General features: G+C 35.7%; 1 long non-coding RNA gene across 3 annotated transcripts in view; it reads left to right on the top strand.

Moving 5' to 3' along the window:
* The window catches only part of LOC104006368 (uncharacterized), a 129035-nt gene that overhangs the window by 23459 nt on the left and 90179 nt on the right, over positions 1-15397 (top strand). Inside the window, exons 2-3 of one of the 3 annotated variants that reach the window (XR_010157177.1) lie at positions 4619-4690; positions 10875-10968. The exons of 1 other annotated variant lie outside the window; for it this stretch is intronic. This is a non-coding gene — a long non-coding RNA (uncharacterized LOC104006368). The remainder of the gene's footprint in view (positions 1-4618; positions 4691-10874; positions 10969-15397) is intronic. One more of the 3 variants, XR_680073.5, reaches the window with a different exon arrangement.

Genomic DNA, 15397 nt, shown 5'->3' with positions numbered 1-15397 from the left:
GCGGTGGCTCACGCCTGTAATCCCAGCACTTTGGGAGGCCGAAGCAGGTGGATCACTAGGTCAGGAGATAGAGACCATCCTGGCTAACATGGTGAAACCCCATCTCTACTAAAAATGCAAAAAATTACCCGGGCATGGTGGCGGGCGCCTGTAGTCCCAGCTACTCTGGAGGCTGAGGCAGGAGAATGGCGTGAACCCAGGAGGCGGAGCTTGCAGTGAGCCGAGATCGCGCCACTGCACTCCAGCCTGGGATACAGACAGAGCGAGACTCTATCTCAAAAATAAAAAGAAAAAAGAAAAGAGAAAAGAAAATACCTTGCTAGTTACAAATAACCATAGGAATAGTCACTTTATCATTTAAAATGTGAATACCATAAACGGACCAATCAAATGTCAGAAATTAAGAAATAAAGAGAAAAGTACAGAGTTGATAAGAAAACGAGACCCACTATATGTTGTCCACAAGAAACGTGCTTTTTAAAAGACTCAGATAGGCTAGGAATAAAGGGATAGAAAAAGATATAATATGCTAACACATACCAAAAAAAACCCTGGAGTAGCTGTATTTATCTCAGAAAAAGCTAAATTCAAAGCAAAGAAGGCTATCAGTAATAAAGCGGGACATTAAATAATGATAAAGGAGCCAATTCTCCAAAAATATGTAACAATCCTAAATGTGTATGTAATTAACATCAAGATGTTAAAATATATAAAGCAAAAACTGATAGAACTGCTAGGAAAAATAGATAAATCCACTATTATAGTTGGAAACTATACAGTATACACCACGTTCCTTTTTAAGTCATTGCAAGATAGCAAGCAAAAATTGGTAAGGATACAGATGACATGAACAGTATTATCAATCAACTTGATCTTGTAGACATTTTTAGAATTCTTTTTCCAACCATAGCAGAATACTTATTCTTCTCAAGTATACGTAGAACTTTTACCAAGATCATTCACATGCTGGGCCAAAAATACATCTTAAAAGGTATAAAAGTATAAATTATACAAGGTATATCCATAGACCACAATGGAATTAATTAAACTGTAAATCAGTTACAGAAACAGATGGATATTTCTGTGTATCTGGAATTATACGGCACTCATTTAAATAACCCACCACAAGCAAAAGAATAAATCTCAAGGGACATTAAAAAATATTTGAGTTAAATAAAGAGAAAAGTACAGTTTATTAAAATCTGCAGAAAGTGACAAAAGCAGTACTGAGAGGAAAATGTTTAGCACTGAATGCATATATCAGAAAAAATCTAAAGTCAGTAACCTAAGTTTCCTCTTTAGAAAACTAAAGAAAGAAAAGCTATTTAAGCCTAAAGCAAACAGAAGAAAAGACATTTAAAATTAGAGTAGAAATTGATAAAATCAAAAACAAGAAAATCATAAAGAAAATTAATGAATCCACAAGCTGATTTTTAAAAAGATTAATAAAATTGATAAATTTCTAGCTAGTCCAAAAAGAGAAGTAAATTAGCAATATCAAAGAGGAGTTCTTACTATTGATCCTATAAACATTAAAAGAATAATAAAGGAATACTATGAACAACTCTACCCTCACAATTTTGACAATTTAGATGAAATAGGCCATTTCCTTGAAAGACACAAACTATCAAAACTCGCACAAAGAAAAACACATAGCCTGAATAGCTCTGTGTCTATTAAAGACTGAATCATTAATTAATACTTTCCAGAAAAGGAAGCATCATACCCACATGGGTTCACTGATCATTCTACCAAATATTTAATAAAACCAATTATGTCTTCCAGAAAATAGAAGCAGAGGGAGGACTTTCTAACTCATTCTATAATGTCAATATTACCCTAACATCAAAACCAGACAAAGACATTACCAAAGAAGAATATTACAGTTCAATATATTTCATAAATATGGTAGTAAACTGAATAATGATCCCAACCCTCCAAATTCTAGTACCTAGAACCTGCGATTATGCTACTTCATATGTATGCTACCTTATATATATGGTAACATACAGATGTAATTAAGAATGTTGAGATGAGAGTTTATCTTGGATTAGCAAGGTAGGCCTAATATAATCACAGAAGTCATTTTAAGAGAGAGGCAGAGGGAAATTTGACTACAGCAGAAGCTTGTGTTACACAGGAAACAGACACTAAAGTTGTTTGGCCACAAACTGAGGAATACCTGCAGTCTCCATAGCTAAAAGAGACAAGAATTGAATTCTCTTCTCTGAAAAGGCTACATACTATGTGATTTATATGATATTCTGGAAAAAGAAAACACTACAGAGACTCAATAAACAGACCAGTGGTTGCCAGAGGTTCAAGATGAAGAAGTAAGAGTTCAGAAGATGAAGTACAAGGCATGTTTTAGGAAGCTCAAAGCATGAATCTTAATGTATGCAATGGTTTAAAAATCATTTAGGAGCATGAGGATAAAAGGATGGCTTGCAGAATGTGACAAAAGAATTTCATTGTATTACAAGTCAGAATCACTGAAGACATCAAGGTGTAGGAAAGGGCTCACCTAAATGACTTTGGAAATGAGTCAAGTCTGTAAGACCAAAGACAAAAGGGACTGTATGTGAACAATGTACTCTACTTGATAATGTTATTCTCCATAAGGCTATGAATTAATACTTATGAAATCATTATACATATGTACATAAATTAAACAATTAAATAAATAAATGATGAATGGTGGAAGACAGTTTTCTTATTAGTGAAGTGATAATTTACAGTCAAGCAAAGGGAAAAGGCTCAAATGGTCCATGTAGTAATGGGTTAAAGTTGGAGACCTCAGTATGAATTCATGTTTAGCTTATATGGATGCAGCTAGTGATGATCGTTACATACAGAAATACTTAAAGATATATGCATCAATATGGGATAGTATACACCCATGTATTTCCTTTCCCTGTCAGCTGAGAGGGCCTAGTAGCAATGACACCCCAGTAGCAACAAGCACACTTAACAGCCAAATCTTGGATTCCAATACCATTCTTCAATTTAAAAAATCTAAAACTCCTTGAAGAAATGTCTAATTCTAGGCTTCAGCATTTTGTATCGCCAGGAAGTAAGAAAGTTCTCAAAAAACCCACAACGATGGGGATACGTCAGCAGGACCCAGGAGCCAATTGAAAGAGCTCCCAATGGCCAAAGTTGGAACAACTGGAGCAATAAAATAAATAAAGTAGTATTAAATTATAAACCAAAGCATAAAATAAAAATACATGAGTCTATATTGATATAAATAAATGATTGAGTAAATAAAAAAATGGGGAGAATAGACAAACCCCCCATGCAGAAGAGTTCTGAATCATTGATGCAGTTACTTTGTCCTCAAGGAGAAGAAGCATAACTCGCCGCTCCTGAAACATGGGGCAGTAGAGCAACTTCCTTCCAAAGAGTACATACACTAAGAACGGGGAAAAAAGAGGAACTTTACAGTGGAGGAACCTGACAAACGCCACCTCAGCCAGGTGAGCAACATCAACACCAGAAGTGATAACTCATTTCGATAGTATTAACAGTTGATATAATGACAAGAATGTCACTTTACTTCTGTGGTCTTCTTCCAAAATTCCATAACTGCCGTCTAATATGAGAAGAACATCAGATGAATCCCAAGTGAGGGAAATTTTACAAAATGCCTGAACAGTACTTCTCAACACTCCAAGGTCATCAAAAGCAAGGAACGTCTGAGAAACCATCACAGCCAAGAGGAGCTGAAGAGGAAATGACTAAAATGTAACATGGTTTACTGGATGGGTTCCTGGAAGAGAAGAAAAAAATAATAGGTAAAAGCCAAGGGAATCTAAATAAAGTAATACTTTAGTTAATAATATATCAATATTGATGCATTACGTGTGACAAATGTATCATAATAATATAAGAGGCTAATATTAGGGGAAATTGGGCCTGGGGTATATGAAAACAAGCTCTCTGTACTAGCTTTGCAATTTTTTCACAAATCTGAAACTATCCTAAAATAAAAAATTTATTTAGAGTATGTATAAAAATGAATATATACATGTCTAAGATTGCAAGTGTATATGGATAAGGAGAATTTTCAAAGTCACTTTCAACTGTGTATGTGCCCTATTTTTAAACATAATCATTTTAACATACACTGTAATTCATGATTCAGTTACAAAATGCTTCAAAGCCTTTCAACAATTTCTAGCATACAGCTTGACCTTTAAGATTTTCATACATCTTGCCATAAGAAAAAATGTTTCTATGTAATGAGCTTGATCTTCTGCTGTGCTGGCTATGACTGTGCCTAGCAAGGACTGACAAGGAGGCATTCCTCTGCCTTTCCCCACTCTTCCAAGCACTAGCCTGCCCCACCCAGTTGACTCCTGTCCTCTACTGCTCACCCTCCCGAGGGTACAAGGTGAAACAGCACGTGTAAGTGCTCAAATGAGTATGACAGAGAGACTGGGATACAACAGCAAGCAAAGACCATTGTCCTAGAATACTTTCGTCTATCCTGTGTTCCTGAGAAAACAAGTCTATAGTTGCCAGCATGGAAAATTGTGTCTCTCGGTTTCAAGCTAGGGAACTCTAGGAAAAATTGAAGTGGAATAAATTATCATTTCACATATCTATTTTTCAGTTTTCCCATTTGTTAAGTGATAAGACTGGAAATCATACGTCACTTCATCTCCTAATGAGACCAGCCCCTAAGGTAAGGCCCAAGTCAGATGTTCATCCCAGATCCCGCTCGGCAAGGTCAGCGTCATCCAGGTGCTAAATTACTCTCCTGAGATGCAGGTGCTGAACTACTCCCAGAGTCACAGGTTCCTGGAGCAAAATATTCTTAGCCGTATTCATACCCTCTGTTCTCCCTCTCAATGGGGACAAAGGGAGGTCAGGATAGGTCCCTGGAGGGAAAGAGTGGGAAAAAGACGTGTGCAGCCTTTCTTTGGCAGACAAATATTCATTTTACGACTTGGAAGCCTCCGGCTCCCTCTCTTGAATCAAGGACTGCTGCAGCTCAGGCTGCTGCAGGATGTATTTGTCTTTCCCTGCACATTATTATTTTATTGTTATTACTCTCATTCCTTCCTAACTGTGAGCCAATGAACAGAATTATTTTTATTTACTCTGATTTTTTGGATGCTTAAATATATTACTTCAATATAGTTTATAATCCCTATAATAGCACATAATGGTTATACTTTAGACATTTAAAAGCAATTGGGCACATTCAATATGCTCATGACATATAACTTTATAATGCCCTATCTCTTTGCACATTAAATGTTTTATGTTAATAAATTCTAGCCTATTTTGTATGTTTCATATTTGTGTGTATAAACTCATAAAAATAATAATAACCAGTATGAATTTTTCTGGCAAACTTATAGTGTGAAAACGTAATCAAAAATAGTTGATACCAGAAGTAAAGCTCAATAATTGAGGAAATCAAGTAGAACATAAAGATGTCTTAAAATTCAATGAGATTCTGACCAGATCCAAAAATAACATCTTGGCGATCTATTTAAATAAAACTCTTCCTGGTGTCAAGCAAGCAATACACTCTGCTTTATGGCCAAGGGTGGTCTGTGTGCTGATGAATCATCCTCTGTCTGACCCAGACTCCTGACAAAGAACGATTTTCATTGTAAACTAATTTTTATAATGTCCTAGTTTCAATGTCATCTGTGTCACTAACACAACCTTCGTCCAAAATGCTGGCTCTGCCTTGCAAAAGCTCTGCAACCTCTCTTTGACAAGTCTAAAGAGGAGGATTAATAACCAGATATAATGGAGCATGATGACATGACATCATCCTCAAAGGTGACCCAGGGCCAGACCAGAGCCTGCACCCCTGGAGCACATTATTGTTGACTGTTGCAGCTGTGCCTATTGTCCTGTCAGACATGTGCAGGGTGATGGAAGGAATGCACGCTGGTGGCCAGGAGAAGGGGCTAATCATCTTTGGAAGTTTTTATGAGTATGTTAGACTTCTCTTTATTTTTCCAGAAGAAATGCATAATTCACTGTACACATGTAAGTAGGGTGTGAAACTTAGGGAGAAGGCACTTAAATAAACCAGCCTGCAGGGTTTCAGGAATTTAATAAACATAATTCCAGTAGCTTTAGGTTTAATCTCTTGTGACTGGACAACTTAACCCTTTATTTTTGTGCTGGAAGATATTTAGCACCTTTTCTCTCTGGCCCCTTATTATTTATAGTCATCCCATGACTATGTTCCTTTTCTCAAAAGCTAGGCTGACTCATAAGAAAAGAAACTATTTTCTATCAAGTCCCTCTGTAGGTAATAGCCAACTTTGGTCTAATGCAGTCCCTATAGTTCTGACCCAGAATTATTTTTCCTCTCCTGGGACAACTCTACTGGATTTCTTTCTTGTTTTCACTTCTGTGTAAGATATATAGCACCATGTTCAAGGAACTACTATTCAATATTATATCAATCATCTATTATAAAAGAGTGGTTAAAACAGTAGTAACTTTCAGCAGGTCTTCAAAAATGTTTGTTCTGTTAGATAACAGGAATTCAATTTTTAATGATTTGATGTGACTTAACTGGACTTTTTAAACTTCTATAGCTAAAATCTCCATGGATAACATACAAACCAGAGTTAAACCATTATCAAACTTTAATAACAAGTCTCCAATGTATTATCAAATGATTTTAATGGAATCCTAAAGATTCATTTTTACTGTTTCTTTTTCTATTGAAAAGGGAGGCTAGCTTACACTACGTCTGGAGTATTCAGGATCAAAGAATAAATGTAAGATAAGGAAAAGCTGCTAAAGTCAGAAAATCATTTCTAGACTCCATATTTCTGTCTTTTTTTTAAGCTTTCAATTTTTTGCTTTGGATACCAAAAATCATTTAATTAAAATATCATATTTTACGTTTTGAAATCATATTACAAAGGAAGACATAATTTTACAACTATTATTTCCCTCAGAAAAACTGAAATGTTAGAAATAAATTATGTGTATAAATACAGATAATAAATTCTTACATTTAAAAAATAATGTCTATTTTCAAACATTTAAATGATTTAACATTTAAATAATTTTAATAGAAGCAGCAATTCTTTTCTATTTTTATATATTTTCAGTTTGGCAAAATATATACACATTTTAAAAATATTAAAATTGTAGGTGATTTCTTTAAAGCACATTATCACTTACAGATGTACATATTTAGAATCTTTTATAAAGCATAAAAGATGTTTAAAAGCAGTAAAATATGAATCATTAATAAAAACAATAGCATATAAATACCCAAATAAAGTAAATACAGTAAATGCATTCAAAATATTGATTTGAAAATTGAATTTGTGGGACAGAATACTACAGCAGAGCAATACCCAGCTTAATTAAAAATCCCAGCTTAGTCCTAATTCCATCTGGCTCACAGTGCAACCTGGGACAAGTCACTTAATTTCTCTAGACTCAGTTTTTAATTTTTACAGGATTGATTTTTAAATTCTGTATTGTCTTTTGTTCAACTGCATTTTTTGATACTATGCATTAATTTCCATCATTTTAATGGCTACCCTTGAATCAGGGCCAATACTTAACTGTTAGGCATGAGAATAGCACTCCTGGTTGTTCGTGGTACCCACCCACTCTGATTGGTCAGTGACCCTTTATAATTAGCTCTTGCCCAGACCATATTAGTTGTTAAACATTTTTGTCTATCTCTCCGTTAAATATTTATCACATTTTTATCCCAAATCCATCTTTAAAAATAGACCTAACCTCTTTGCAAACAATACCAGGAACTTGCAAAAGTTTGAATGCAGTAATCTCTATCCATATTTCACATTATTATCTATCACTTAGGTCTCTAATTTGTTTAACCTCCTATCCTTCAAATATAGGTTTGCCTCTGACACAATTGTCCATATATTTTGTATGTTTGTATTATGTAAATATAAACACATATACTTATTGTTTAGATCATCACTACGTTTATTATTCCCATTCCTTCTTTCTATGTTTGATTTTCTTCTTACTAAAATGTATTATTTTAAAATTCTTTTAAAAAGTGTCTGTGAGTTATAAATGTACTCAGTCATTCTTGTCTGAAACTGTCTTTATTTTGCCCTTACTCTTGAATGATAATCTGGCTAGCCATAGAAATTTAGGCAAAACTTAATTTTCCTAAGTTATTTAAAGACATTGGTTTACTGCCTTCTGAGAAAAACTTGTCACCCAGCAAGTCGTCTGTATTTTCTGTCTGCATTTAAGATTTTCTCTTTGTCTTTGGTGTTATACAGTTTCACCACTATGTGTCTTAGAGTGGACTTATTTCTATTTTTCATGTTTTGGATTCACTGTGTCTAGAAATTATGGATTTGCATGTTCTTTCTTTCATGGAAAATTTTCAGAACTTATTACTTTGAATGTTTCCTCTCTCCATTTTTTCCCCTTTGCTCTACATGAAACTCCTCTGAACATGTAGTGGACCTTCATAATCCATACTCCACATCTCTTAAATCATCTTTCATATTATTTACCTATTTACCTCTCTAGTCATCGTTTTGGGTGATTCCTTCAGATCTACCATCCAGGTCACTAACTTTCTCTTCAGCTATGTCTAGACCCATCCATATAGTTTTTGTGTTGAAAAATTTAGTTTTTAACTTAGAGATATTTTATTTGACTCCTTTTTACACTAATCTGTCTTTTTTTCTACATCATGGGTAAGACTATCTAATATTGGAGGTCTGGAATGGGAAGTCCACTGTTGCTCTATACCCAGAACTTATCTTTTAATAGCTCTGTCAGTAATAAAGCCACCATTTTAATCTCCTACATCACTCTTAAATTAGATCCTAGTGTGTGTGTTTCTTAAATGGAATAAATTAACATGTGAAAACATGGAAGAATGCAGAAATCTCAAACTCAGATACCTGTGAGAATAATGCAAATAGCATAAACAAGTGGAAGCAGCCAGGGAAAAACTACATCAGACTGGAAAGATAATTGCCAGTGTAAAATGGGTCATTACTACTCAGTTGTAGCCAATTGTTGCTATGTGGAATGTTGGCCTACTGTTGCCATATTTTCTGTTTTTCTTTTTTTCAAGAGAATCCAAATATTTCTACTTTTCTGTGAAATCTGCCAAAATTTAAGTGTTTGAAACTGATTTATTTTTATAAAGTTTCTGATGTCCATAAAATCATGTCAAATGGCCATATTTGCAAGCAAAGATTTAAGAAACAGACAGCTCTTGGTTGAGGTTTTGGCTTTTGGAAGGCAATTTACTTAACATCTTTAAGCATTAGTTTCTATATCTGTAAAATGGAGATCATAAACTGCTATGATAATTAAATGAGAAAAAAATAGTCAATGCACCCTAAACAGTACTTAATACATAGGGATATTTAACAGAGTTCTAGAGAATAATCTCCTTGAGGAATATGAACATTAAATTTTATCCCCAGTATCCAATCTAGAGTGGTACCTATTAGGAACCTATTAACTCAACAACTGTTTGTTAGTTAAATAAATCATTAATGTTAATTAAATAAATTTCAGTCCACGAAGTTGACCACATTCCACATAGATGCACTAGTTATATTTTCCATAAAATTTCTAAAATTACTGTAAAACATTAGTAGCTACATTCACTCAACTTGCTAAGCTAATCTCTGAAAAAAATTAGGTAGAATTATATATTTCAGAAAATATCTTAGATCTCAGGAGTTCTACTTACTAGTGTTCCTTCATACAAACATGTGTTAAGCAGCTAATATATACAAAGAACCCAGAATCTAGATTCTGGAAAGGGAAAGTACAGAGAAATAGAGCTAACACTGTAGACCATTTTCCCTGGTTCAAGGGGGCTTATACTTTGGTAAGAGAGAAAATAATACACATATACTGCAAAGGAAAAAAAGTGTATTTAGTGGGAAAATAGGGTTGTTTAAAGCACAGATTGTGTTAAATTGATACTTCAGGATTCCAAATAATGCATTGATTTTCTGAAATGTGCCTTTTTAAATCATCCTCCAAATGCATAATTGTTGGCAACATATACCAACCAAATCTCAAGGCTAAAGAACAGGCTGTCGGAGTCCTTTTAATCCTATCTTAGCTACATATCTGAAGGTCATGGCTCTAAATTCATTTAGGTTTAAAATTCAAGAATATTTTGAGGCTCATTCACTATCTTTGACTCCATTTTGAATTTATTTTTATTTGTGTTATAGTAAAAGCAGCACATTATAGGTTTAGTTCCAGGTTTAGTAAATTTGTACAGTTCAGTGTCAAGTTCTATCATTTCTTCATGTGATGTAGGTTAATATTTGGGTGGATTCAGAAATATATGATCACTGTAATTATCTAAGGTTCACCTTCCATGATCCAGTCTTCTCAGAACTAACCCTCTTTCTGAGAGTTTCTGGTATGTGGCTTTGCTGAATTATCTGAAATGAGTTCAGGTATTATCAGCATACCTTCTCTAAGGTCAAGACACCAAATTAATAAACTTTATAAAGTTCCTGTGAGATTTTCTTAATTTATGAAAACTAGTTTTAATAATTGCATCTCTCATTCAAAACTCTGGCCCAAAATTTATATACTTGCCAAAAATTTTATAATGTAGACTGCTAACTGAAAATAAGAAAAAATACATTTTCTGTACCCCATATCTATATTCCTTTGTGTTTAGCTTCCATCTGTTTGCCTTTTGTTTTTGTTTATGTGACGTTTTACATTTTGCCATCAATATGTTATGTTGTGCTGTGTTAACTTGTAAACTGAGACATAAAGATAATAAATTGTACAGATTCACCAACTTTTTAGTTGACTGATTAGTAAAATATGATTTGAAAATTCAGTAAGGATGTGATAAGTTTAATAAGACTGCATTACAGGTACCTGCTGAGGACAAACTCCTTTTCATAAAGGACTGAAAATTTCTTAAAGGGCAGCGGCTAAAGAATGATGTCTTCACATCACAAGTGAGAAGTGAGTACACTCATGGGATAAAATGTCCAACTTCCAGAGAAGGCTTATTCCCAGTGTTGTTTTTCTTTCCCCTCTTTATAGAAAATGCCTCCAACTGGAAATTCTCTAAGGATTTCAGCTAGTTGAAGGGTTTTCTATATCTTTATTTTATGTAGACCATAAGAGGAGAGGATCATACATAAAGCTAGTAATATATGAAGAATGAAGCTTTTTGCATATAATAATAAGCAGACTCACATGGTTTAAAGATATATGTGAGACAACTAGTTCCACATAAAAATATTATTTTTATAGTATAGTAGGTAACGAACTCAGTTTATTGTGGTTGTATTAGTTGCCATGTTCACACAGACACACCTTCTTCAGTCTCTTTATCATCATCTATTTTTTTCTGCAGACAATGACAATAGCTTTGGCTCTAAGTATGGGCCATTTTAAGGTCATATTAAAAGAGTTTAACTATACTGTAGCCAAAGGATGGTATTATCAAAGTAGCGGCATTGCTTTCAACCAAAGAGTGACACAACTCGAATGCACAAGGCAGTGAAGGAAGGTTTCCTAGAATAGATGGCATCCAACTGTCACCCAAATTAATTTTTTCAAGCTTCAAGTACAAAATATTTTTTCCCCACCTTTTTTCTATTGTTCTCTACTTTCGGATGATTATTTTCATGCTAAATATACTGCATTTATTAAGTAAAAGTAAATTCATGTTCCTTTTATTAATAATTATATGGAGAAAGACTTTCTATGCTTCTGATCATTGCACTGCACTGACTTATTATAATTCCAGCTGTGTCATTTTAGCTATCTCAAACCATCTTAAATATGATATATATCCACTTTTTATTTGATTTTAAATATATATGTATATGTGTGTGATATGTATTAAAAATGTGTTCATAAAACACTTTTGTAGACCCCCAAAGGATATTGATTCTAAGTTGCTTTATAACAAATTCAGATGCAGATGAGTCCTTAGCACATGTATAAGGACATATCTTTCAAGGGGGGAGAATCTGCAAAACAGAATAGCACTTATGGTATTATTTATGAATATGTACAGAAAGCATACATATACAATGTCAAAAACAACCAGAAACCTATGAGTAATCTAAAAAAAAATAAGCATTCCAAAAATTAACAATGATTTTAAAACATTTTACAACAATCAAATGTACATGTCTAGAAAGGGTTTGGTAACACAAAAATCAGCTAATATGATTGTTTACTTGTAACCACTGCTCACGAACCAGCTTGCATATTATTTTTCACCAAGGAAATAAACACTTCTCTTTGGACTAACTCCCAAGCGGCAGAACCAGAGCAAGGCATTTATTGCTATTCGGCAGCTCTTTGAAAAATCAATCCAAAAGAGAAACTCTATGGAAGACCCATCTTCTTCTTGTTTCTCTGATACTCTGCACTCTGAAAACGAACTAAAGTGAAAAAAGAAAATGAGAGAGACACACCGAGAAGCAAACACGAACGATGGAGAAAGCAAAACTGGTGCTTCCAAACATCAAATCAGAGAATGTTGCCCTTGTCTTGGAATTCCCCTTGAGTTACTTAAAACAAGAATCTGGTCCACTGAGATCAAAGCCAAGAAGAACAAAGAAAGTCAGAGTGATAAACAGCCTACTAGAAAGAGATCTCAAACAAACACTGACAGTTTGTGGAGTGACTGGGATAAAAATCAGCTGTTCAGTTTAATCTCTCATTTCCTCCACCAAAATGAAGATGGAATTTGCTGTGTCCCTGACAAGTGCTGGGCACCCCCAGCCTGAGTACTTCCCTAAAGTGGAGGAAATGTAATTTTTCAGCTCATTTATACTCACACTCAAACCAGGTCTTTCTTGCTTCACTGCCCGGGGATTATTCTAAAATGAGATTCTGGGTCCACTGTCACTGCAGACCCTCTGAAACTATCAATAGATCAGAATTTTTAAACAGCATCAGCCATGGAGCAATGAGGAGCAATACTTATTGCTCCATGGTTCTGAGACTTTTCTGTACTATGCAACACTAGACATGCATAATGTTAGTACAAAAAGTTCTTTGGATTGTCCCGTTTCCTAATTATCTGGACAAAGATAAAATATAGTTAAGAACAGAGTCTCCAATACACTCACATCCCAGTGTGCAAAGAAAATGCCTTTATTTTTCTATAACTGACCCAATCTTTCTTAAAAATTCCTTGTTCTTCTAGGTAATGGAGATATGGTTAGAGGTGATTGCAATTTGGTCCAATTAATTTTAGTCCAGCCCAATGATTAAAACAACCTTTATAGGTAACTGCTTTTCTGCCTGGATAACTAAAGAAAATATTACATTTTACAAAATTCTACTCCCTACCCCTGCTCCTCTCTGAAAGGGTATCTTGGTGTATAAGGTAGCATGTGGTCTTGCACTGGTTAGACAATAAGAGGGGCTTTCCAACGTGTGTGGTTCATTCTGGATTCTTGAAGTCTCTGGCTGCAGAGAGGTTGGACTAGCTGTTCCCTGGGCTGGTGACATTCAAAAAGCCACTGCAGCCATCTGGCTCTCTCATTATGATGTGCTGGCACCCACCCACCACTGTGGTGTCAAAATCCTCCACATATGATCACTTCTGTACTCTGCCCCAAGATCTGATGGCTCACCAGCCATATCAGCAGCCATTTCCCCTTATTGAGGCACACAGTCTATCTCCTGTGTACATGCTATGGAGGAGGAATAACATTGTCCCAGGCTAATAAATCTAGCCCTTTTCTGCCCCCTCAGTGTCACATTTGAAGTGGTCTGCTTTGAGGCTTCTCCTTGAGGGTAGTAACACCCCCTTTAGTATGCCAGTAAAAGCCCACTGTTAGTTCCTTTGTTCTAAAGCTTCTAATACTTGAATTTCCAAAACTGCTCCCTCCTTTGGAGCCAGACCCTGATTAGGGTAAGGTGGAAGATGCTAAGAAGGAGAACTTTGATTTTTCATCCTTTTTTCCTCTGTGTGTCTCTCCTTTCCCTTCCCCGTAATTTCTACAGACCATAAGGAGCAGTATTTCAGTTCTATCATGTCTTCCTTTTACTCTAGGGCAGCCAAGCTTGTGGTCTAGAATCCTAGCCAGAAAAAGATACAATTTCTACATTATGGAGAATTCTTCATGATATGGATTCCAAAGGCCTGATTTGATTTACTAAAGAAATTTTCAAAATTATATCTCTTCTTAAAAAGCTGGCTTTCTTGATATGTTCTCAAATAAAAATGTAAGTGTACAATAAGTTCTGAATAAAGACCCTCTTGTTCTAGAAATTATGCACCATTCCCCTGCAGCACAAAAACTCAAAGTGTTATCTGGTGGGAAGTCTCCAAGAAACTAGAGTGATAAAATATAGCAATATACATATACACAGAAATACTGTTAAAAATATTATCCACATTATATTTTGGCCTCAGATTTTGAGAATATAAGAGTGTCAAAAGCTTTGACATCATGGCTTTATCTTCTTCACCACACCTTCCAGGCTGAAGAGAATCATGAGACCCATGACAACTCAGACTCTTGACCCACCATGCTGCATAATGGAGAGCGGGCATCTGGAAAGTCTTTTGAAAAGCTAAGCTGTGTCTCCTAGTAATGGGCAGTGTCATCTAATTAGTGACACATAGCCATCTAAAGCACAGGAAACAATTGGACTGCCTGTAAGAATGAAGCATGGGGCCGGGCGCAGTGTCTCAGGTCTGTAATTCCAGCACTTTGGGAGGCCGAGGTGGGTGGATCACGAGGTCAGGAGATCGAGACCATCCTGGCCAACATGTGAAACCTGGTCTCTACTAACAATACAAAAAAATTCACTGGGTGTGGTGGTGCGTGCCTGTAGTCCCAGCTACCCAGCTAATCAGGAAGCTGAGGCAGGAGAATTGCTTGAACCCAGAAGGAGGAGGTTACAGTGAGCCAAGATCACGCCACTGCACTCCAGCCTGGTGACAGAGTGAGATTCCAGCTCACGAAAAGAAGAAGAGGAAGAGGAAGAGGAAGAGGAAGGAGAAGGAGAAGGAGAAGAAGAGGAAGAAGAGGAAGAAGAAGAAGAGGAAGAAGAAGAAGAAGAACAAGAAGGAGAAGGAGAAGGAGAAGGAGAAGAAGAAGAAAAAGGCATGGTTATTTGCATATTCAAATAAATTACTATATGAGGTGGTCACATGACAGCCATCATCAACCAGATGCAGTGAGAGTCCTTAGAAAGCATCTGGTGGGGCCGGGCGCAGTGGCTTATGCCTGTAATCCCAGCACTTTGGGAGGCTGAGGCGGGCGGATCACAAGGTCAGGAGATCCAGACCATCCTGGCTAACGTGGTGAAACGCCGTCTCTACTACAAATACAAAAAATTAGCCAGGGGTGGCGGGCGCCTGTAGTCCCAGCTACTCGGGAGGCTGAAGCAGGAGAATGGCGTGAACCCG

Source organism: Pan troglodytes, chromosome 4, assembly GCF_028858775.2.
Source record: "Pan troglodytes isolate AG18354 chromosome 4, NHGRI_mPanTro3-v2.0_pri, whole genome shotgun sequence".
Lineage (NCBI taxonomy): Eukaryota > Metazoa > Chordata > Mammalia > Primates > Hominidae > Pan > Pan troglodytes.
Note: the sequence above shows the minus strand (reverse complement) of the source record. Positions and strands in the feature narration are given on the sequence as shown.